At 40.4% G+C, this 23,032-nt stretch overlaps 1 protein-coding gene and 4 non-coding genes across 8 annotated transcripts in view; 3 read left to right on the top strand and 2 right to left on the bottom strand.

Annotated features, from left to right (window-relative positions):
* tmtc2a (transmembrane O-mannosyltransferase targeting cadherins 2a) overlaps positions 1-23,032 on the top strand; it is a 94,052-nt gene that overhangs the window by 15,567 nt on the left and 55,453 nt on the right. The gene's annotated exons all lie outside the window — the stretch shown is intronic.
* Positions 17,592-17,664, top strand: trnak-cuu (transfer RNA lysine (anticodon CUU)). Its single transcript has one exon. It is a non-coding gene; the product is annotated as a tRNA-Lys (tRNA).
* Positions 17,809-17,881, top strand: trnak-cuu (transfer RNA lysine (anticodon CUU)). The gene has a single exon. It is a non-coding gene; the product is annotated as a tRNA-Lys (tRNA).
* Positions 18,371-18,481, bottom strand: trnal-caa (transfer RNA leucine (anticodon CAA)). Its single transcript has 2 exons — positions 18,444-18,481; positions 18,371-18,416 (listed from the first exon to the last, which is right to left on the bottom strand). It is a non-coding gene; the product is annotated as a tRNA-Leu (tRNA).
* On the bottom strand, positions 19,544-19,616 carry trnak-cuu (transfer RNA lysine (anticodon CUU)). The gene has a single exon. It is a non-coding gene; the product is annotated as a tRNA-Lys (tRNA).

The following is a 23,032-nucleotide window of genomic DNA, read 5'->3' as shown; positions in this document are numbered from 1 at the left end:
AGAAAATTAGGTATTGTGGCTTATCAAACAACCAAGTGATAGTTTAAAATTCAATGACTTGTTCTGAGTGGAGTCCTCATCTATCAATATTTTTTGCATAAATTTGCTCCCTCTTGCAATTTTTACTTGCCTTTTGTCTGTTTGATGCCTCATAGCAAGATAAGTCACCAGAAGGTAGCAGTTACCAGAAGAAGTGTTCCCACTGTTTTGGCATAGTCTGTATTTATTCGATGTCTTTGCCAGCCTGTCTACCACGCAGATGAAATCCTTCCTTAGAACGCTCGGTAAGACAGAAAACAAGTCAACCCCGTAAAACTGAGGTTAAGAAACAGACTCCTCTGACTCCTATTTCAAATGTGAGAGGATCTTTAACTGTACAGAATGCATTACAGTGATGGAAAGTGAACTCCAATAGTGTAATAATGTTAGTTAATAGGCCACATTGCTGCTTGTATTCGACATGATTCTAACAAAGGGACTCCTGTCATCTCTGAATCAAATCTGTTCCTGATAACAGCTCATAATCATTATCTGTTATGGGTTGGCGTTCCCAAGGCTCGCTGTGATCGCTTTCAGCCGCCCACTGTAGTAAACGCTGCCAGGAATCCCAGTGCCTCCAGTGGAATAATTATCTAAAACATGTGCCCTACTTGTGTTAAGGCTGTTTAAGTTACAGTATATGCTTGGAGCAGATAAATATTGAGGGAAGATGTGGGCTAATGAAATGACTGAACAGAATCTCGTTGACTGAACTGTAAGTAATAGAGCTGAGATGAAACCAGCGATGTGTCTGCCAGGAGAAGTGTTTGCTGTAAGCATCTTAAACTGCCTGAAGACAGAATTAAAGTGAACGGTGTGGTGAGGGTAACTGATGAAAAAAGTGTTTGTGATTAGTAATCTGAGATGGTTTTGAGGCAAGAGGCTTTTAACCAGATTTGCGTACATAAGAGATTATGTGTTTTTCCAGAGGAAACGGGCAGACCTCATGAAACGTGTGGTTTTGTGGTGAAAAAAATCGCTTTTGTGGTGATGTGTCACCATCGTATGTGCTATCCTAATGTATTTAAGCATTAACATATGTTTTTACTCACTGGGTTTAAAACGTGTTGCTATTGATGTCTTGTTTTTGCAACTCTGTAGCTGCCTTAAATTCAGGGTGGAGGGCTCGGACGATCATTGAAACAATAAGAAGGCGTGAACAGAGACTCTCATCTTGATTACTAGCAGATTTAGTCAGTGTAAGTACTTAGTGGTCAACTCTGTAGATATTATGGCTTTGAAACTGCTTTGAAGCTGCTAATGAAATCTTGAGGAATATGTTGAATAGGGTGAATTTCTCCCCAGTGGTGTCCGGTTTAGCGTTGAAGGTCAGAAAGGGCAGTAGCTGTGCAGAAGACAGAAGATGAAACCTTAAAGCCCATCTTCTTGCGCTGGGATGGGCTCCAGCTTTTTACAGAGGCAGGAAAAACAATCCTCTGGCAAACAGAAACCACTTGCATGGATTGTTCTTTGTAATGAAAGGGCAGAGAGGCACGCACAAGGCAGCTCCTTTTTTTTATTTTTTTTTATCAAAACCATTTTATGAAAGGTATTGTCAGAATGAGTTGAACCCACTTCATCTGAAGGTCTGAGTTCTGCCAACTTTAACCCTCTGAACCCTAAAAACAATGGCAACATGGTTTTAAAGCCTTGTCATCTTTTTAAAAATAGCCAGAATTATGCTTTGTCAGAGCCAGAAACAAAAACAGAAAGAATCAACTTTCCAATGATCCTTTAACTACTCATCTGTGAGATGCCATTCCACTGGAAAACTAACTAAATCTTAGCTTAAAATTGATATTTCAATAAAACCGCTTTATTCTACATGTCTCATTTGAAAATCCACCACAAATAAACCAATTGATCTCACCAGGTTTGGTCAAAAAACAAAAATTCTGCACTCAATGGCATCAGCTGTGGATCCATAAGTGACTCAGATATGAGCAACAGTCACATGACAAAAATTCAGAATTTTTGACTGAACTACAGGCTGTGTTTGCTCTGAGTAGCTAGGATGCAAGTAAAGAAGAATAATTTAAAATGTAAATAATAACATATCTATAGTATGCTCAGTCACCATTGTTTTCCAGTAATGGAAACGCCTATTGGTACTTGTATAAATGTTACACATGTTGATTCCAATTCTTTTTCAATTTTTGTAAAATACATACTTAAAGAAAGTCTACTTTCTTCTTTTCCTGTTATTTATAGCATAACTGCATGATGATTCTCTGTACTTGTAGCCATGGTTGTACTGTTTCCATAGAGGTGCAGGACTTTAAATTGTAGTGAAAAATGAACACACACTGAGAAAAATATGATAAGAGTAAAGAAACACCCAGAAACTGCTTGGAGTTCAGAGGGTTAATGTCTGGCTTCGGAACATTCTGAAGGTTTGAGGTTTCCTTCCACTGAGTGTCCCTGCTGTTTGACATCTTTACTTACTTTCAGGGAGTTTGTGAAAGTTTTGCCAAACAGTTCAAGGGTTACGAAGCAAGTATGAACTACTGGCTTTGTGTGCTATTGATTTTTGATAACACTGATAAGGACATTTCCTAAAAATATCCTAAAAGAAATAGAAAGCCATGTTAAAATCAATCAAACTGGTCATTGTTTACGCAGAACCCCTTGTCAATGGAGGCTTATAAATGAACAACAAAACATACCAAAGACATGGGATTTAAAATAAAAAAGGTAAACAGGAAGAGTTTCTTTCATTTGAAATAATTAGTTGGTTGACATACATATTTTTTAAAGTAAAAATGCCAAAACTTTGGTTGGATTTTTGAGTTTTTTTAGTCAGATTTGGTGCAGTTCTTTCTCTTATATGATAATACAGTGGATGTCTTGTTTTTGAAGCATTTCCTGACACTTTATAGACTAAATGAGTCATTATTTAATGGTTAAAATACTTCTCAAGCTGATTGTGTTTCCTGTAGCCGTATTGTAAGTGCTTTAATGAGTTTCTCCATCTCGAGCAGCGAGCATGTTGGAGAAACCAAGCTTAATAAATGAAATATTTTAAACCACTCTTAACTGTGGACCCTCTACTCAGATTCAGGCAAGAGATGGGGTTGTTTATTTTTAGGTTGTCCCTCCTTGTCCCATTGGATGTCAGTGATGCATGATGCTGGTTGAGGCTGCTGTTGCTAACCCTTGGCTGGCCCTTTGCGCTCCGCAGGCCGCAGTCGCCACGCCCGTCTGCCAAGACAAGACCGCCAAACCTCAGTCCCACGACCCTCCCTGTATACACACCATATGTGGATCCCAAAACAGCGGTATCCATGGACAACCGGACCTGACCAGTTTAAGATGCACATACCAAAGGCGTAGATTCGTCATGTAACACCCGTGCTTGATTTGGGAGGATAGAACCCTCAGAACCACAGATAACGTGGTGCACAGTCTCCGAAATTTCTAATCCGGGCGACCACATGCATGCTCATCGTGCTCTTTTTTAACTGCGAGGCTTCATAACTGTGTTCAGCAGCATGGGGTTGGATTTCCACCACAGTGCATTAAACTCACTTTGTAAGCAAAGCGCTTTTTTGTGGAGTTGGATTACACTCTGAAGCAGGCGTCCACTTCCCCTCTTGAAACTACAAGGTGGACTTCTGAAACAACTTGCAGCAGTTGGGGCGTAACACAAAACCGAGCTGGGGATCACACGATTACCCTTTCTACCTTTTGTAATCAATATCCACTGAGTATCATTTTTCTTTGACTACATGTTTTTTTTCCCCCCAGAACAGCTGTCCGAACAGAAAATCAAACGTGTTTCTTTTTTGTTGCTACACTTGACAAAGTGCTCGTGTTTCACTACGCAGCATCAGTTCCGACTGTGAAAAGTGGCTCTAAAGTGAGTCCTGACATTCATCAGGCAGTTGCTCAGGATCTAAAAGGGGATCTGTGCATGGAAGTGGAAGTGTTTGTGTTTTTTCTTGACCACTGACATTTGTTTTTTCCCTGGTGATGGTGAAGCTGTCAGTAGTTCATGGTGTTAATGATTAGGGTGATGGATCAGGCTCGGCTCTCATGCTTGTGGTTGGTATGATTTGTGAGCTGTGTGTGCAGACTCTTCATGATTTAGTGTAACGTTTGTGTGTTCTAGGAAATAAAGGGAACATATGACATGTGCTGTACTGCTGCTTTTACTCAGGTTGAACTCAAAGAAATGAATATTTGCTCTTTTTGTTGGAAGATTTAGATGAGAATATTAATAGCTCACAACTTCCTATGGAGCCAGAGTGTATTTTGGATAATCAGAGCAAAACTGCATCCAGCACCACACGCACTTCTAGCTTTGCAGGCCAACACATAACCACACATAGTTATTAAACCTTGGTTTTTGCATGGATTAAACAAAACAAAACAAGATATTTCATGTTAATTCGAGAGCTTTAGATGTGCTCTGAGGCAGATTTTATAGCTGTTTTTCCAATTCGAGTCTTCCCATTTTAAGGCCAAGTCAAGTTCTACATTCTTGCAGACCTTTATTCTACAACACACAGACTATAGGACACATGTTAGGGTCTGGGCAGCACAATGTATTGTTTTAGCGTCAGCACTGCGATGTGTGTATGTGCCGTACTTAAACTGCAGGGAGAGCAGTGTGAAGAAACATACATTAACTCAAATGAATTGTTGCAACATGACAATATTAGGGTCCTTGGGTGAAATGCAGGTCTCATGTACACAGTGAAATGAGCAAAAAACCAGGAGAGAAACACCAAAAAAGTCCAAATTTGTTTGCAAAAAGAAATGCAACAACATTGTCTGGAAATATTTCAACTACAGAAAGAATCGTGTTGACCAACAACAGGTACTCTATCTGCAGTATCTTGCAATTGTTGCATTAATAGAGGGAGCAAAATTCATTTGTTTGCCTATTTAAATCAGCCCCACAGAGTTGTATATGATGCGTTCAAAGCCAAATCGAAATGCCATGCAAAGCAAAAAAGTATTCTACAAATCTTTGACAATTTTTGCTATATTTTTGATGCAGATTTTCTCCCCTACTAAATCATCCCACACTTTCAAGAATGATTGATTCTTTCCAATAGTTATTCAAGCCATCTTCTTAACAAATACCATACATTATTCATATTGCACTATGTAAACAATTGCAGAAAAACTAAATATTGCAATGTCCGTTTTTTTTTTTCAACATCGTGCAGCCTGAGTGTCAGTAATTATTCCTGAGATATGCCAAGTGCTTTGGAATAACCACTTACTGGAACATGTAACCTCTCCAATTCAAGCACTGTGGTTGGACGTAGCACGGGATTTATGGAGAATTTAGAACTTCCTGCTGTGTTTGGGCTCGTAGAAAGTAAAGCATCTCTGAAGTCTGCGAGGAAAATCTTCTGCTGCAACCTCTATGATGAATTAAAGCCGTCTGCATCCTTGCACAGCCTCTTCTCAAAGCGTACACTTGTTTTTGGGTGGATTTACTTTCCTTGCATACGTGGAGTCTAGTCCGCACTTGGGCAGATGACGAAATTTATGCAATGTGGACTCTCGCAGACATGCAAATGGGGAAAACAGGAATTAGTTTTGACTCTTGCCAGAAACATAAACAGACATATTTTCCGAAATATAAAAAAAACAGAAATCATTTCATCTTGCTTATGCTTACATTCACAGTTTTGCAGCCTTTTTGGATGCTTTGGTTTACATGAAGTATGCTTACAAAATCTGAGTGGAGCTCTCTAACATTTTAAGTCGCCTGCTGTGTTTTGAGAAATCACTCCGGAAGGTAGCGCTAAATAAATGCTTTTCTGTCGGCGAACCATTTTTTTCATTTGGCAAATACCTGGAATATGACGAGGCAAAAATTGTTGCAAGCTGCGATGAAACTCCCATTCATCTGAGCACGACGTACCGAGACCGTGCTGCACCTTAATTATTATTCTAAGTGCTAGGCGCTTCACAAAACCAATAGAGATTCATTAGCTCGGCGACCTTGGCGCTGAACCCTGGCCGAACGCTGCACACGCTCTTTCCATCTTCACGCATGGCCACTCCAGCTAGTAAAATATACTAATATGCATAAGGCTCTGTGGGTCAGAACTGAGCCAACTGGGGAGTACCTGGAGTGTGAGTGTGGAGGGGAACCAGGCTGTGATTCTCACCTCATAAAAACCTGAGCGCTGGAGAGCTGGTGTGAGGGCTTGAAGGATTTAAGGTTTGGGAGAAATCACATGACTCTACTGGTACCTTTACTCAAAGATGCAGTTTTAGTGTTTGGTCCTGAGTGGCTGGAAGTGTTGTCGAACAAGTGGAAGGCTGTATTTGTTGCGTTCTTTGTCGTCGTAGCATGAGATTTACTCACTTGGAGCCTGCTGGACTTTTTCAGGAAGGTTTTAGATTGGCTTCATCCAAATTCTATTCAGACTAATCCACCATGCTCATATTTCATCCCCATCCTCTTGATTTACTCTGCAGAGCCAGATAGCCTTTCTCCTCTTCCTGTTTCCTCCAGATAAGCGCCTACAAGTGCAGAACCACGCTAGATAATACAGATAGAGGAAATGTGGAAGTCTCAGCAGCTGCGTTGTTTATAGAGGTTCTCACTCCGCTACAATGGGAGGCTATTTGGAGAAGTGATGACACAAGTTGCATTATGTAGCGAGAGGATGTGATTATTGGAGATGATTTGAAATAGAAGCCAGTGTAGAAAGCCATCATAAAAAATGCTGGTTTTGTCCCTAAAGAGGAGGAAATCTGCGCGGCTCGATGGTAAGCTGCACCGAGTTGTAGATTGTAATTTCCAGTTTCGACACTTAGCCGCAATTTTGGGGTTTTGTGGTTCCAGTCTTTTCTGCCAGTTTGAAAGTCACTCAGGTTTGGGCCGGGTGGAAAGTCATTATTCTGAAACCATAAAGCACATCATCCTTCAAGTTAACTGTCCTCCTTAATTATCCAGCCAGGGTCAGGAAGCATTTAAGGCAATTTTCCCATTTTGATGCACTGCCCTTTATAAAGCACTGTTTAAGAGTCTGCTCTGAGCTCCTTTTTTAGCCTCATGATGGGATCAGCGGCTGGTTTTTTGCAGGTACTTAGAACATTCTGGCGATAAGGTGATGTCTAAGTCAACCTGGCAGTTCTGTCTATGTGGATCTCACACCGTCTGCATCTGATAATGGCTGCTTTCGAGATAAACCAACCACCTCATTTATCTTTCTCCAGTTTTGATATTCATGGATCAGTGGTTATAGGAAAGGCTGTACAGTTCTAGTGCCTCCATGATGACAACATTGTAATTTATTTTTCATACATCTTGGCACACCACACAGTTTGATTTCCTTCACAGTTTACCCTTTCGATTTAGTCCTTTTTTATCTTTTAATCTGATGGGCCGGTATTGAAGGTCGCTGAATTATGCATGGTTATGCTTTTGATAAGAACATAACCAGTGTGTGCGAGCTCGGCAGTGTGTATTCACTTTTCAAACCCGCAGCGGGAGGCTCGGACTATGTCAATTCTGTGATTGGCTGCTAAAAGAAATTCAGTATCCAAGGCACTCAGTTATTCCCTTTCATGTGATTTAGAGCTACAGTAAACATTCAGAGGCGCTGTCCTGCTGCAGATCTCAGTCCGATTAGAGGTCACCACAGAGCGTGACGGTGCCAGCTCATCCGCCACACTGGGTGGATTTCATCAAAAGACCCACAGACATTTTCAACCTCCACGAGGCTCGCTCATTACTGCGATACCACATCCAGTCAATCCATTACTGAGGGGGCTGACAATTTAGTGTCATCAGCAGAAGAAACATACCGTGTGACATCCCCATTGCAGACAGGAAACGTGCTCGTCTGGGAAGTGAAATGACCCATCCTGCTGTGTTTTTTCTTCCTGTTCCACACACGAGGATGCATGCTGTCCTTTGTTTTCTAATAAGATGGCTTCCTAGTGTGTTCTGCAGCTGGAGAGAAGTTCAAGGTAAAGGCTGACACTTTGGGGAATGCACTTATTTGCTGTCTTGCTGAGAGTTCGATGAGAAGACAGATACACTCTTGTTTCTATACCATTTACTGTGTGATGGATGAAACCCCCAAGACATCAGGTTTCTTGAGGAGTGGTTTTTACTTTTGTGTTTTAGTTTGTGGGCTGTTGTGCTCTTTTCTTCCATTGTCTTTTCAACCATGTCCTGGCTTTGTATGTAAAATTGCATGTGCAAACCCTTTGACTGCTTCCTGCTTCTTACCCTCACTGATTGGACCCCAGCATTGCTCTCCAATCGAGCTGGACCGGCTTCTGCATCACCCGCTCAAAGCTTGGGGCAAGTCGAGGCAGCTGTAATTTGGTCTCAGCAACTCGTGTGTCCCGTTGTTTTTGACTTTGAAACTTTGTTCTTAGTAGACCTGTGTATTGTTTAGTCGCTTGCAGGAGTCACTTGTCTCCAGAGGCTGGACCAAGTTAAAGGGTTTTGTCAATTGCATTTTATTTTGTTAAGCACAATTTGTAGTAAATGTTTGGAAGACCACTACTGTAAGGGTTCCTACTCCTCCGTGTTTGGTTAGTGAGTGGTTAGTTAGGCAGTGCAAGATTTTAAATCTGAGTTCTTTTGTTTTAATTCAAAGAGAAATAAGTTTAGAACTTGTAATTAGAAGCCCTTCTTTTGTTTATGTAAATGTCTTTTTACTCTATGTTCCTCCTTTTTTGTGACCTGTGTGGATTTATGTAATCTCAGAAAGCTATGATTCAAATGTTACAATAGTTCCAGTTTTGAAAAAGACATTACCATGTAGTCCTTTTTACATTATGTCCCTTCTCCTTAGTGAACTTGTATGTAACAGCGGTTTTGAAGCTCTGTGGTGTCACCGTCTTGCCAATGCCTGACTTGTCCAAACTCCTTACTAATCTGATAATAAGCAATGAACTGAATTGTGAGTGGAGCGGAAGTGGGCCATGCATGTATCTCTGGGCCATGCACTGATCTTTGACAGTATTGACCTGTCACTAAAAGCATCTAGACACTTATTCATGCAAAACTTTAGTCCGTAATACAATTAAAATGGCTGAGTTACATAAAAGTTCACCTCAGTACAGTAGTCATCAGGAGGGGTATTAGCTGTAGAGACCAAAATTGCTTTTTATCAGCCTGTAAACATTTTAGCTCTGTTGCGAAGCTGGGCATTTTAACATTGGGCTCTACTGGAATTGACTCGTTTTTGGAGTCAGTCCCAAGTGGCCAATCAAGTAATTGCAGATTTTGGAACCTCCATATCAGCTTCATTTTGCAGCCCTGGAGGTTACTACTTGGCCTGTTGAAGAAATATGGAGCTACCATGTGTAGCTGGCTAACTCAGCTTATCACAAAGCCTGCTGACGGGGGGTAGTAGCCAGCTTTCTCTGTCCAAATTGAGCAAAATCAGAGAAAGTCAGTGATTTTCTGGAGTTTCCGATGGTTGCCTGGCAACTGGGCCTGACCAAGAAATAATTTGGCACTTAACCTCCAGTAAAACAGCCAATGATCTTTTGATATCCTTTATACTATGTGTTAATCAGTGAGCTTTAGTTATGCTGGTAGGCAGAATTTGCGGCCTTTTAAAAAGAACCAGGCGAGCTGTAGGGTAGTTCTTATGCTAAGCTAAGCTAAGTGAATGTGGAACTTCTTTAAGCAAAGCCTCATATTGGTAAATTTATATGTGGAAACAAGAGGGAAGTGTTCCGTCTCTTTCTCTCATGTGTACATATTGAATGACAAAAGGAACAACTTGGCAGCGATCACTTGTAACTCAGTCCTCCATCCACACATCATGACGTTGTTCCATGACATCATGTCTGCTTGTCCCTTCAGTCCATCTCAGAGGGGAATAAGGTATTTTTATGATGTTATACAATGCGTTTTATGGTGTTATAATGGAGTTTCCTGCAGCATTTACACAAGGCCATATATTTTAGAACCCCTGCTGATAGTTTGTCAAACTTGGATTACATTAAACCTTCTGTAGGGAATTTGGCGTATTTTCTTAATGTGATGGATTTTGTTGGTGTCATAATTCGTAAGCTGTAACTAGGTGCTTGCTCATGGGCCCTTAAAGGCATTTGTATTGCGAAGGTGTTTCAGAGCTGAATGAAACATGGCTTTAGTCAAAGTACCTTTGAACCACTTTGGTCAACTTTTGCTTTGTGTTAAGTTAAGGGTCAAATGGATGGGGTTTGCACTTAGAGGGATGACTTCATTGGTTCCAATGTTAAAGTTGAGTTCAGGCAAATGGCTTCGTTGTACCAGCCGTGTAAACAGATCACAGATCAGAATTTGAAAAGATCTTAGATAATTAGCATGGATCCTTGAAAAGAAGACAGATTTGGTTTGGGTTGGCCCCCGTGGTACCCCTTTTTAGCTGCCGTTTCTCTCTGGCTAATGCTGGAATGTGACAACTGGTCACGGCAGAAGAAAGGAGGGCCTATTCTGGATTGGATACAGTGCTGTACGGTCTGTTAGTGTGGCTTACTTGGCCATTACAAATGCTGCATGTGAATCTGACCGCTGAAGGCTGTCAAAACAGAAAGAAGTCTCCCTGCCCCAGAATGTGACATTGCAGGCTGTTTTCAGCACAACTTTCAGCCATTCTTTACATCCTACATACCGGCATCCAATCCTCTACATTCTCAGAATATCTGCATTTTTTAATTTGTGGTTGGATTACAAACCAATTCTGGTGGAGCATTAAAGTGACTTTTTTCTAATCAGCGACAGAAAGCTTTTGAGCAGAAACAGAATGCTGCTTTGTTTCTCCAGCTGCTCCCTTGGCAGCATTGCAGCACTCAGATCCTCCGCTGGCTCCATGATTTGTCATCAGCAATTAAACTTGTCCTCATTATAATCTCCGCAGCAGATCAAAAGTCTTGCAGTTTCTCAAAGTCTGAGCAGAACTTCTGTCTCCATGGAACAAACCTGTCCTACAAAGTGCGGACTCCTTATATCTTCCTCAAAAACCCGACTACTTTTAATTCCTGTGTGCTACTTTACAGCAGAGAAATCATCAGAGGAGTTACACAGTTCAGTACTTCAAGCTCCAATTGTTTTCAGGGTCTGATTTTTTGTGGTTCAGGCCAAAGAAGAGGAAGTTTTTTTTCTTGGCAAGGGACAGTAAACTCAGCTGGACTTTGCCAAGCTCTGCCATGCTGTCGATTCCAGTGAACAAAGTGGACCTGCAACCCTCTGGAGAGGGTATTGTTGATGCTTTGTGTCAACACCTGGTGCTCTGCATGTGTAAGTGTAAATTCGGACATATGTGGATGCAAATTCTACAGCTGGACGGAGGTGAAAAGTGAGTCGAGAACATTGGCAGTCCCTTCTCAGCCCTGACTCCTCATGACCCATCAGCATCCATCCATTCCCCGTGGAGAAAAATCGATGCCAGACACGGTATTTGTCGCCGGTGTTGGAGTCCCCCCCATTTCAATTCAAGTGTTCTCATGTGGGGGGGCTTTCCATAATAATGAGCTCTGGTGGCTGGAGGTGCACGTTTTTATAGGTCACTGTGCCAGTACCCACAGCTCTTTGGAACTAGGCCAGTAGAATTGATTATAGAAGCAGAAGGTAAAATGAATTAAAGAGGTGGGGGAAAAGGAATTGTACCTGGTGCTAAAAAAAGACATCACGTGTCGGATGCTGCTGGAGCTGAAATAGAAACCTCTGAAGAATATTTGGACAGAAAATCATTACTCATAATGACAGCCACTTTCAGTTTTCTTTCTTTTGTTCTTCATTTGGCACTCTTCCCTTTATGTAGAAGCTGCCCTTGAAATCTCACTTAATTGCTATTATAGAGTATACTACCAAGTGTGTTGTAAATAGAGGATTGATTAAATGAATGATGTTGTGATTTTAGACAAAGAATATGAGTACATAAATTAGGGTAACTTTGTTTTTTGTGGGGCCTCAATTGGAAATCAACAAATGGCCTTTTAACTAGGGATGCTTCAAACGACTAATTTCCCAGTTTCTTAAAAGGGAATTTGAAATTAGACTGGTGACTAGCTACAATGGAATAAAACATTGGGCTGAGCAATATGGCTGAAAACCTTTTCAGGATAAATGTTTTTATTTCAGTTAAAATTAATAAGAATTTCTTTTATTTACCTATTTCAGCAAAGACTGGATTTAACAAGTTACTGGCAATCATTTCAGTTTTAGCACTGCTGCTAATTAAAACACTCAAAAAAAAAAAAACATTTACATACAAAAAAATCAGGATTAATATTCTCATCTTATACACAATAAGTAAAGCAAGTATAATCTGAAGATACAAGGAAGGTAACCAATGGGAAGCCAGCAGACGAGCTCGCCTCGGGGGACCTGCACAGAAGCCACCTTCATTGTGCAATGGAGAGTAGTATTTTAAATGACCAAGGAATATTATAGACTGTTTTGAGGGAAGGAGGGAGCCCCTGTGGTTTCTTCATTGAACTGAACTTTGCATCTTCATTATAAGCCTTCGTGGCAGTTTAAATCTAGTGCGTTAAAGTGAAACTTACATGCTTTAGAAAACAGATTTTTTTTTCTATTGCTGTTGATGAAGTGTCATTTGGTTGGTACATATTATTATCCTACTATCCAGGCCTAAGAAAGTACTCAGAAAACCATCAAAATTGACCATAATTTGGCAATAAAGTAAAACATTTTCAGAAAAAAAACTCTTTGCAGCTACTTAAAGCCATTTGAAACCATTTATTACATTCTCCATTATCAAAATTCTTTTTTTTAATCAAATGTGTGGCACTTTGTGTGGTGTTAGTGATCATTGCAAATTATTCTACAAAACATAACAGCTCATGAAGTTAAAAATACCAAATAACATTGCAATTATGTTGCAGTACAACATCCACATGCCTCATGCCACAGCACACATGCTAGTTTATTCTGTCCCAACCTTCATACAGCCTTAGCTTCATTTCCTAGATCAAAATACTGCCAAACTGTGCTGGCTTTACCAGATGTCATCTGTCCCACTTTCCACCTTGGTGGTTTACAACATCTGGATCCACCAGCAGACCACCATAGTCAGAGCTGTCTGGGCTAATAGTGACCGGTGACTGCATAACGTCTCAGACACAGCAGTTAACATTGTACATCAATAAAATATTAATAATTACTTGAAATGACTAGTGTTTCCGGAGGCGTCTGCTTCGTTGGCTAATTGTGCTCATTTCTACTTACAACTTCATTCATAATGTTTCCATCTGTAGTGTCAAATCTAAAATGTGTCCTCACATGTTTTCTTTTTTTTGGTTTGTTTTTTAGATGATATGGTGTCATGATTTTGCTTTTTCAAAGAGAACAATGTTGGCCTAGTTTCCTCATCAGACAGTGCATTTTAGGAAACCCCCTCGCTGGATTATATCTCAGTCTGTAGGGCTGCTCACTGGGAACTGTGCATTGAAACATATAATTAGAGATTGAATCTGTAATTTTTTTGCTAAATTTAGATGGTTGTCTGAAAAAAATGTGAGCCCTGTTGATTATTTTGCATGTTATGAATAGATGGCAAAAATGAAAAGGCAATAAATTAAGACCAAAGTAAAAGAGAGTGATTCTGCATAAATTCCTGCAGAAGCAACAATGTTCCCTCAGCAGCAGCAAGCTGAGATACAACAACATCTGTCTGGCATTTTTAAATTATATCCCCATCCTGTACACGAGCAGTGATTTATGCATTGTTTGGCAAAGTCAGAGTGCGGCAGTCTGTCCGTTTTTAATCAAGCATCCCATTTATCACTGTGGATGCAGGCAACTCGGGGAGGCCACCCTAATTACCCGTCCACAGTCAGACTCTGTAATTAACTGTCGAGCTCATACTAGATGGAGAATTGAGAACTGATTGGCTGCTCGTTTGTTTTCTCGTAACACGCTGGAGGTTGTTCTGGCTGCATCCCACCGGTGGGACGGACAGACGGATAGAGGGTGTTAAAGTTGGCCACTGTTCCACTGATAAGAGCTAGATGTGTGGGAATGCCAAGAATTTTTTCGGAAAAAAACCCATAAAACTCTCAGCATCCATTGCTCCTGGACATTGGCTCATTTAAATGTGTTTCACAGTGTTGGGCACAGTACAGTACTGTAGGCATATGGCATATTTATTGGGTGAGACTTCACAAAATCTCATAAATTTTACATTAAGGGCTCCCATCTTGTTGTATGAGGAATAAACACAGCTATATGGTGCAGGCCTGTTCCATAGGAGTTCCTGGTGGTCTGGGAGGTGTTCATGAAGGTGTGAAACTGTAATTTGTTGTTGCATTGAACTGTTACACTCCGTGAACCGTGCTGTTTTTCAGTTTGGTCATATTCTCATTTATTTTGCTTTTTTGTGGGTGCAAATTCTCCTTATAGCAGGTATGCTCAGACGCTCACCAAAAATGCTTTAACAACAGTAAAATATCATGTTTTTCATAAAGAAATGTCTGTTTTGACCCTTTTAAATCCCAGTCCAGTCTTTTCCTCCACTGCTCTGTTTTTCCCCTTGGGGGGGAAGGGTAAAGCATTAGTTTTATTAGCCATTGATTTCCCATAGCTTTCCCCCCGGTGAGGCCGAGCTGAGGATTCATCACAGCCTTTTATTGACACCATCGCTCAGGAAACACTGCAGTGGCCCCCGGCTCCTTTTTAGCTGAGGTGGCAGCGGTGGCATTGTTGTCCGCTCACCTCGATTTTGAGCGACCAGCTAATGGGAAGTGATCAATCAATCACTTAGATGGAGATAAAGACTTGGCGATCAATCCGCTGAAAAATAGATGAGGGACTGACACTCTTAATGTTCAGATTCATAATTTTTTAACCACTAGAATGAAGTGCATGAAGTGAAATATCCCATTGAATGACAGCTTTGATTACAGACCTGGTAGGTTTTGAGCTGAATTTAAATTTAGCTTATCAAACAAACGCTGGAAGTATTCCATTCTATACAGAGCTACAGGCCAGAAACACTTAGCTTAGCATAAAGTCAGAAGATTTCTTGGCAAAAAGCAAACAACCTAGAAAACCCCAGCTTGTTTTTATATTTATCTTCATGAGCAGATCAAAAAAAAAAAGTTAATTAATGAGCTTTAGAGTCATGAACGAACTTTGGACAAAACCAAGCATTCTGTTTGCACCTGTTTCCAGTCTTCAGCTAATTTAAGCTCAGGGATTCCTGATATGGGCTAAACAAGAAGAAATCATTACCAAGCAAGTCGGCAGATACATTTATTTCCCAAATCTATCACTGTCACAGTTAGATGTTCCCTCAGGCAACAAATTGTATTCATTCTGCGCAGCATTTTGAGGCTTGGTATCGGTCAATGACGTATTTCAGCCTTTACTACTTAGATTATTAAGGCTGTGGAGCTGTTTCTAAATAAACTATATCAGCTACATTTTTCTTAAAAAAAGATACATACCAGGCGGTGCAACAGCATGGCTCAGCAATGAGTCTTTAATTTTTTATCGACAACAACGTGAGCTCATCTTTCACTACTTCGTAAAGTCTTGCACATTTATGGAAACAGTACAACCGTAACTAGAAATAGAAACTCCAAAGAGAGAGAACTCTTCTGTGCAGTGTTATTTATTTGATTGTGTATTTTACCAAAATGTATAAAACTTGGAATCAGCATTAATAAGTGTCCCTGATACTGGAAAGAAATTGTGACTCTACATTCTATAAATATTTTGCTACTTGCATGTTTAATTTGTTTCCATGCTTGTCAACTGTAAATACTGCCTGCAGTTCAGATTTGTTCAGCCAAAAATGTACCAGAATTTTTGTCATATATTTGTCACTTGCAGCTATGCCTGCCGCTAGTTGCGTCACCGAAGCATTGGGGACTGCAGAATTTTTTGTTTTTTCAAGCATCTGTTTCTTGTAAAACAGTTTATTTTCACACATTTTTGGAGAAAAAAAGCAGTTTGATAAAATTTCATGATATTGCGCTTGGATTTTGGTTAAGGTTTGCAATGTAAATCACAGATGAGTAGTTCAGGAACCGTGGGAAAGTTGAATATCCAATGATTCTTTGTGTTTTTACAATTTCTGTCTCAGATAAATTCAGTAATTTTTGTGATTTGTTTATTTTATGTTTTTTTTAGAGATGTCTCACCTTTCAGACTTGCTGAGGGCCTTTGGGATTCAAAGGGTGAAAACTCCAAAAATTACGTCCATTTTCTCCTTGTTGTATTTTTTGCACAATTTACAAAAATCAGTCAAAGTTAAATTATCATTGAATAAGTTTACAGTTTTAATTCGTAAAAGCCACATTTGGAAATTCAGAGACACGAACCAGTGATTATTACTATTTAATAGCTCTTCACATCTTTTAATCTTCTGTACATGCACGAATTCATTCAGTCACTAAACTCCCTGCTGTCAATTTGTTCTTTTCAGGCTAATGAAAAAAGTCCTTGCAAGAGTCAGAGTGGCTTAGTGAAACAATGTTTGATAGTCTCTGAAGGAGCATTAAAAATAGCTTGTATATACTTGTTTTTAATCAATCTGTGTGCATTTCAGATCATGGTCAAGGTCTCTTTAAGCTCTCAGCACACAGTATTGTTAACTACAATAAGCCTCCCATTTAGAGTTAGTTGTTCTGCTAATCAGGAAACCAGCTTCATGGGGGGACATGAAAGCAAGTCTGCTGCCTGACAAAAGAGAGACAGCCCACTTCCTGACGTTTACCTCAGACTGTTTCTCCCTCTTTGAAGCCTGGAGCCCCCGGAAGGAATCCGTTTGCCCCGAGTGGTTCGACTTTGACAGACTGAGGATGTAGAGGAGACTTTATCTTAATCAGCTGAGATGTGACCTGTTAGGCCTGATGGAGATGAAGCTAAAACAGCTGGACTGCAGTGATGAGGAGGAACTGTTCAGGAGGCTGTTCTTTTGATCATAGCAATACAACCCATTATTACTTATAGAACTTAATTGGACTCGAGCCAGACAGTGATGTGAGTGGAGCTTTGTAATGTTTGTAATTATTCTTGGTCTTTCATCTGGTTGAAATGTGGCTTTTTGGAGCTTTCCTCTTACTTGTTCATTAATAGACAAGAATACATCATACATCAAGAACACCATCAGCTAACACAATGTAGCATTAGAACACAGGAGTGATGGTTGCTGGAAATGTTCCTCTGTACCCCTATGGAGATATTCCATTAAAAATCAGCTGTTTCTAGCTAGAATAGTCATTTACCACATTAATAATGTCTAGATTGTATTTCTGATTAATTTAATGCTATCTTCATTGAAAAAAATACCTTTCTTTCAAAAATAAGGACAGATTAAGAGTCTCATGCTCTACCGACTGAGCTAGCCGGGCTGCTCAAAAATTCTTACAGCAGCAAACGGTTATTACAATTAAAGGGAGTTGGGTAGGAACTGATTAAGCATTTAAAGACTTGACAAATGTCATAGCATCACACAGTGGTTTGGAATACTTGTAGACATTTATCTATGGTTCTGTAAAATTATCAAGGCAGCTAGGCATCTCCACTTTTTTCTCCATCATGCCACTGGGACTGCAGCAGTTTTTTTTTTCCTGGCTGAAAAACTGTCAAATAGTGAGCCTGGCTAGCTCAGTTGATAGAGCATGAGACTCTTAATCTCAGGGTTGTGGGTTTGAGCCCCACGTTAGGTGTGTTCTGGTCTTTAGTATGGCAATGATTGTTTTCACCTTTGTTGGGAACCCAAGTCCTGTCAGGAGTTACGCCAATCAGCTTCTTTGATGTATTGCGAACGCTGGACATGCACCCGTTGGATGACTTTTTCCTGTTGTCCACAGGCCCGGCTAGCTCAGTCGGTAGAGCATGAGACTCTTAATCTCAGGGTTGTGGGTTCGAGCCCCATGTTGGGTGTGTGAGCTTTGGACTACAAACACCTTGTGATGTGTTCTGCGGAGTACAGTTGCCATTGTGTAGGTCTGCAGCAATGGTTAGATTCACAACATCACTTCTGGTAAATACCCTGTACAGACAAAAAAATACTGCTTCTAATTGTCAGGATGGTCAAATGATCTTATGGTGTCCACAGGAGCATTTTTATCAGCACAGATTCACCTCTGCAGTCAGAGGCTGCCTGCTCTCACATCTCAAATCCACACCTTTAAAATTCATCATTGAAAGAGTTGAAATGGAAGTATTTGTCGCTGGAGTTTGAAGGTTCTTTGATTAGTCTATGCTTTCCATTCAGCATGTACTTTTGTTAGTATTAATAGGCCCATGTGCACGTCAGTTCTCCGCTTTCACAGTTCTTAGTGATAGAAGTCTGCCATCAGTGCAGTCGTACTAACAAATAGGTAATCAATTTTGTTACTCCACTCACTTTCCAAAACTGGAAAAAAATCTTGTCAGGAGTGGGATTTGAACCCACGCCTCCATTTGGAGACCAGAAGTCCCTTTGCTTAGGAAGGAGTTCAACCTTGAGTCTGGCGCCTTCGACCACTCGGCCATCCTGACTAGTGACGGTTGAGATAATTCCAAGTTCTTTGATGAAACTCTGTGTTGACGTTCTCAGCTACAGAACTACATGACATTAAGAAGCTGCACAGTTTTTTTTAAATTAAAATGACTGTTGATTTGCAGAACGTGTATTCAGTAGACAGTGTTTTGAATTGACCTGAACAATGTGGCAGCCATTTTCGTTGTCTCTATTGTCTGTGAACTTTAGCCCCTTGTTGATGTTGTTGAGATTCTACCAACTGCATCCACTGTGGTAAAATCTGTGTGCTTCCTCCTTGACCATGGTAGTGACAGTGGAAGTGACACTCTTGGAAAAGTGAAGGGAAAAGGCAAGGGAAAACTTTAGGTAAAAGTTTAGAGAGCAATTACGGGGCCAGTTAAGGAGGCCACACCCCACACTCCAGCAACTCCAATAACTCCAATAGTTTCTGTAAGACCAGTGTTTACGGCCAAACCATGTAAATGGATATTTTGGGGACCAGTATTCCAAGTAGAGCATGAGACTCTTAATCTCAGGGTCCTGGGTTCGAACCCCACGTTAGGTGTGCAAAACTGACAGCTATGACAAGTGGAATTATATACTATGTTATCTCTTAGAGGAGACTTTCACTATTTGATGTTGCATACTGTATAGGTTGTTGCTAGAGGTACGGACCCGTACCCGTAGCCTGTGGACTACGGATACAGCACTTGCCATTTGCCAAACAGATACGCGAGATTTGGTCACGTGACTCCCGGTAGACGCTAGCAGTATGGACCCGTAGCATCAGTACGACAGGTACGGACCCTAAACCTGACCCTAACACTAACCCTAACCTTAACCTTTGCTTACCTTTCAACAGTTTGCAGTGTTAGCAGCTTCTTGACTCGCGTACGGGTCCGTATCTGTCTGGCAAATGGAAAGTGCCGTACCGGGTCCGTATCCGTAGACACTACCTACTGTATATGTTTTTGCTGTGCTGTTGCCAGGGTTCAATTTAGCATTCAACATTATCGCTGACACATTAATTGTGTGTTTAGATATCTAAAGACCTTACCTAACAGTGTGCAAAACAGCTACACCCAACATGGGGCTCGAACCCATGACCCTGAGATTAAGAGTCTCATGCTCTACCGACTGAGCTAGCCGGGCTGCTCAAGTATACACAAAGTGTCTTTAAAAAATTCTTATAGCAACAAACGGTTAATACAATTAAAGGGAGTTGGGTAGGAACTGATTAAGCATTTAAAGACTTGACAAATATCATAGCGGCTGCACAGTGGATAGTGGTTAGCACTTTTGCCTTGCAGCAAGAAGATCACCGGTTCAAATCCCGGACTGGTGTCTTTCTGAATGGAGTTTGCGTGTTCTCCCTGTGCATGTGTGGGTTTTCTCTGGGCACTCCGGCTTTCTCCCATAGTCCAAAAATATGCTGAGGTTAATTGATTATTCTAAATTGCCCGTGAGTGTGATTGTGTGTCTGTATATGTAGGCCTGCGACGGACTTGCGACCTGCCCAGGGTGTCCCCTGCCTTCGCCCGAGTCAACTGGGATAGGCTCCAGCACCCCCGCAACCATAGTGAGAATAAAGCGGTGTGTAGAGAATGGATGGATGTTTCTTTTGGTCTTCAGTTCACTGGAGCAAATGTTCAGCATCATTGCGTATTTATTGTGTCATTCGTTGTTGGTTCCAGTCTTTGATCAGTCAACACTACAGTTTTCAACAGTGGTGGCGACAGCAAAGTCTGACTCAGTTCAAGTTTCCAAACACGCAAGGCTTCGAAAATATGGAAGTAATTCAAATTATCATAGAATAGAAAGGTGGTTCATACACTGTGCAGAGTAAAAACAAAGCACAAAGAAGCTATATGGCGAAGAAGCATTTACATCTGTTTATTTCTCTCCTGCTCTCTGTGCTCACAAATAATGTATTTCAGTGCAGCTGGATTCCCAATAAAGCTGTTCTCTTTTACATATTTTTCTGTTGTCAATGGAACAAATATGAAAGAATGACTGATATACAGCTCGTCAAGACTACAGCTGTACCGGCAGTCACTTCCAGGCATGTCCACAACATTGTCTGACTATTACACCACACATGAACTGAAGTCAATCGCTATAGTGTGAATTCGGCTGTATTTTTATAGAATTTGAAATCACAACCAAAGTCAAGAAACAGTTACTCAATAGGAAAAAATTATTTGCTTTAGCTGCTCTGGGCTTGTAAAATACCCACAGTGTCCATGATGTACTTCTTAAAATATACAGACCATACCTTTTTACTTTATTTTGAAATTGCACAACTATTTATTGAACTGTGTTATCTATTCATTTTTATCATGTTGGAGTTTTCAGTTTAACTTTACAATTTTTAACTTTAGTATCTGAACCTATATTTGCATTCCCGACTGTGCTGCATTATATAAGGGCATAGATTATTTGGAATGAAACAAACGTAGAAGAAGTGGCTATTTTACTTTTCGGAGGGAAAAATAATCATTTAGATTAATCGACTATTTGGTAAAATAGAGTTGATGGAAATATAATCATTTGTGGCAGCCCTATACACAGCGGTAAACATAAGGATATAGAGTATAACTGTGTAACAATTGTTGTGCAAATTAAACAATTAAAATATAATGCAAATGTAAACATAGTAACAGTATTAAAATAAAAATCGGGCTTGATGGGCCTCAACAGACTCAAGGAGACTCTGAGGAGCAGCTGAACTTAACTATATGAGTAGAAGGTAGTGGAAATGGCATTATGAAAAGGAAAAAAAACACAATAAGCAGTAGAACCAATTTTAGAAGTGCAGATAGTAGCTTTGTATCGACCCATGGTGTGTGTGCATGCAGAAGTGTGTGCAGTGTGTACACACGTGGACAAAATTGTTGGTACCCCTCAGTTAAAGAAGGAAAAACCCACAATTCTCACTGAAATCACTTGAAACTCACAAAAGTAACAATAAATAAAAATTTATTGAAAATTAAATAATCAAAATCAGCCATCACTTTTGAATTGTTGATTAACATAATTATTTTAAAAAACTAATGAAATAGGGCTGGACAAAAATGATGGTACCCATAACTTAATATTTTGTTGCACAACCTTTTGAGGCAATCACTGCAATTAAACGATTTCTGTATTTGTCAATGAGCGTTCTGCAGCTGTCAACAGGTATTTTGGCCCACTCCTCATGAGCAAACAGCTCCAGTTGTCTCAGGTTTGATGGGTGTCTTCTCCAAATGGCATGTTTCAGCTCCTTCCACATATGTTCAATGGGATTCAGATCTGGGCTCATAGAAGGCCACTTTAGAATAGTCCAACGCTTTTCTCTCAGCCATTCTTGGGTGTTTTTGGCTGTGTGTTTTGGATCGTTGTCCTGTTGGAAGACCCATGACCTGCGACTGAGACCAAGCTTTCTGACACTAGGCAGCACATTTCTCTCCAGAATGCCTTGATAATCTTCAGATTTCATCGTACCTTGCACACTTTCAAGACACCCTGTGCCAGATGCAGCAAAGCAGCCCCAAAACATTACTGAGCCTCCTCCATGTTTCACCGTAGGGACAGTGTTCTTTTCTTCGTATGCTTGGTTTTTGAGTCTATGAACATAGAGTTGATGTGCCTTACCAAAAAGCTCCAGTTTGGTCTCATCTGTCCAAAGGACATTCTCCCAGAAGCTTTGTGGCTTGTCAACATGCATTTTTGCAAATTCCGGTCTCGCTTTTTTATGAGTTTTTTTCAGCAGTGGTGTCCTCCTTGGTCGTCTCCCATGAAGTCCACTTTGGCTCAAACAACGACGAATGGTGCGATCTGACACTGATGTACCTTGGCCTTGGAGTTCACCTTTAATTTCTTTGGAGGTTGCTCTGGGCTCTTTGGATACAATTCGAACGATCCGTCTCTTCAATTTGTCAATCAATTTTCCTCTTGCGGCCACGTCCAGGGAGGTTGGCTACTGTCCCGTGGGTCTTGAACTTCTGAATAATATGAGCCACTGTTGTCACAGGAACTTCAAGCTGTTTAGAGATGGTCTTATAGCCTTTACCTTTAAGATGTTTGTCTATAATTTTTTTTCGGATGTCCTGGGACAATTCTCTCCTTCGCTTTCTGTTGTCCATGTTCAGTGTGGTACACACCTTTTCACCAAACAGCAGGGTGACTACTTGTCTCCCTTTAAATAGGCAGACTGACTGATTATGAGTTTGGAAACACCTGTGATGTCAATTAAATGACACACCTGAGTTAATCATGTCACTCTGGTCAAATAGTTTTCAATCTTTTATAGAGGTACCATCATTTTTGTCCAGGCCTGTTTCATTAGTTTGTTTTTTTAAATAATTATGTTAATCAACAATTCAAAAGTAATGGCTGTTTTTGATTATTCAATTTTCAATAAATTTTTATTTATTGTTACTTTTGTGAGTTTCAAGTGATTTCAGTGAGAATTGTGGGTTTTTCCTTCTTTAACTGAGGGGTACCAACAATTTTGTCCACGTGTGTATGTGTTTATATATTATAGACAGCGGAAATTGATGGGGTTACGTGAAGCTGGCATTTTT

This window comes from Acanthochromis polyacanthus, chromosome 1 (genome assembly GCF_021347895.1).
Source record: "Acanthochromis polyacanthus isolate Apoly-LR-REF ecotype Palm Island chromosome 1, KAUST_Apoly_ChrSc, whole genome shotgun sequence".
NCBI classification, from domain to species: Eukaryota; Metazoa; Chordata; class Actinopteri; family Pomacentridae; genus Acanthochromis; species Acanthochromis polyacanthus.
Note: the sequence above shows the minus strand (reverse complement) of the source record. Positions and strands in the feature narration are given on the sequence as shown.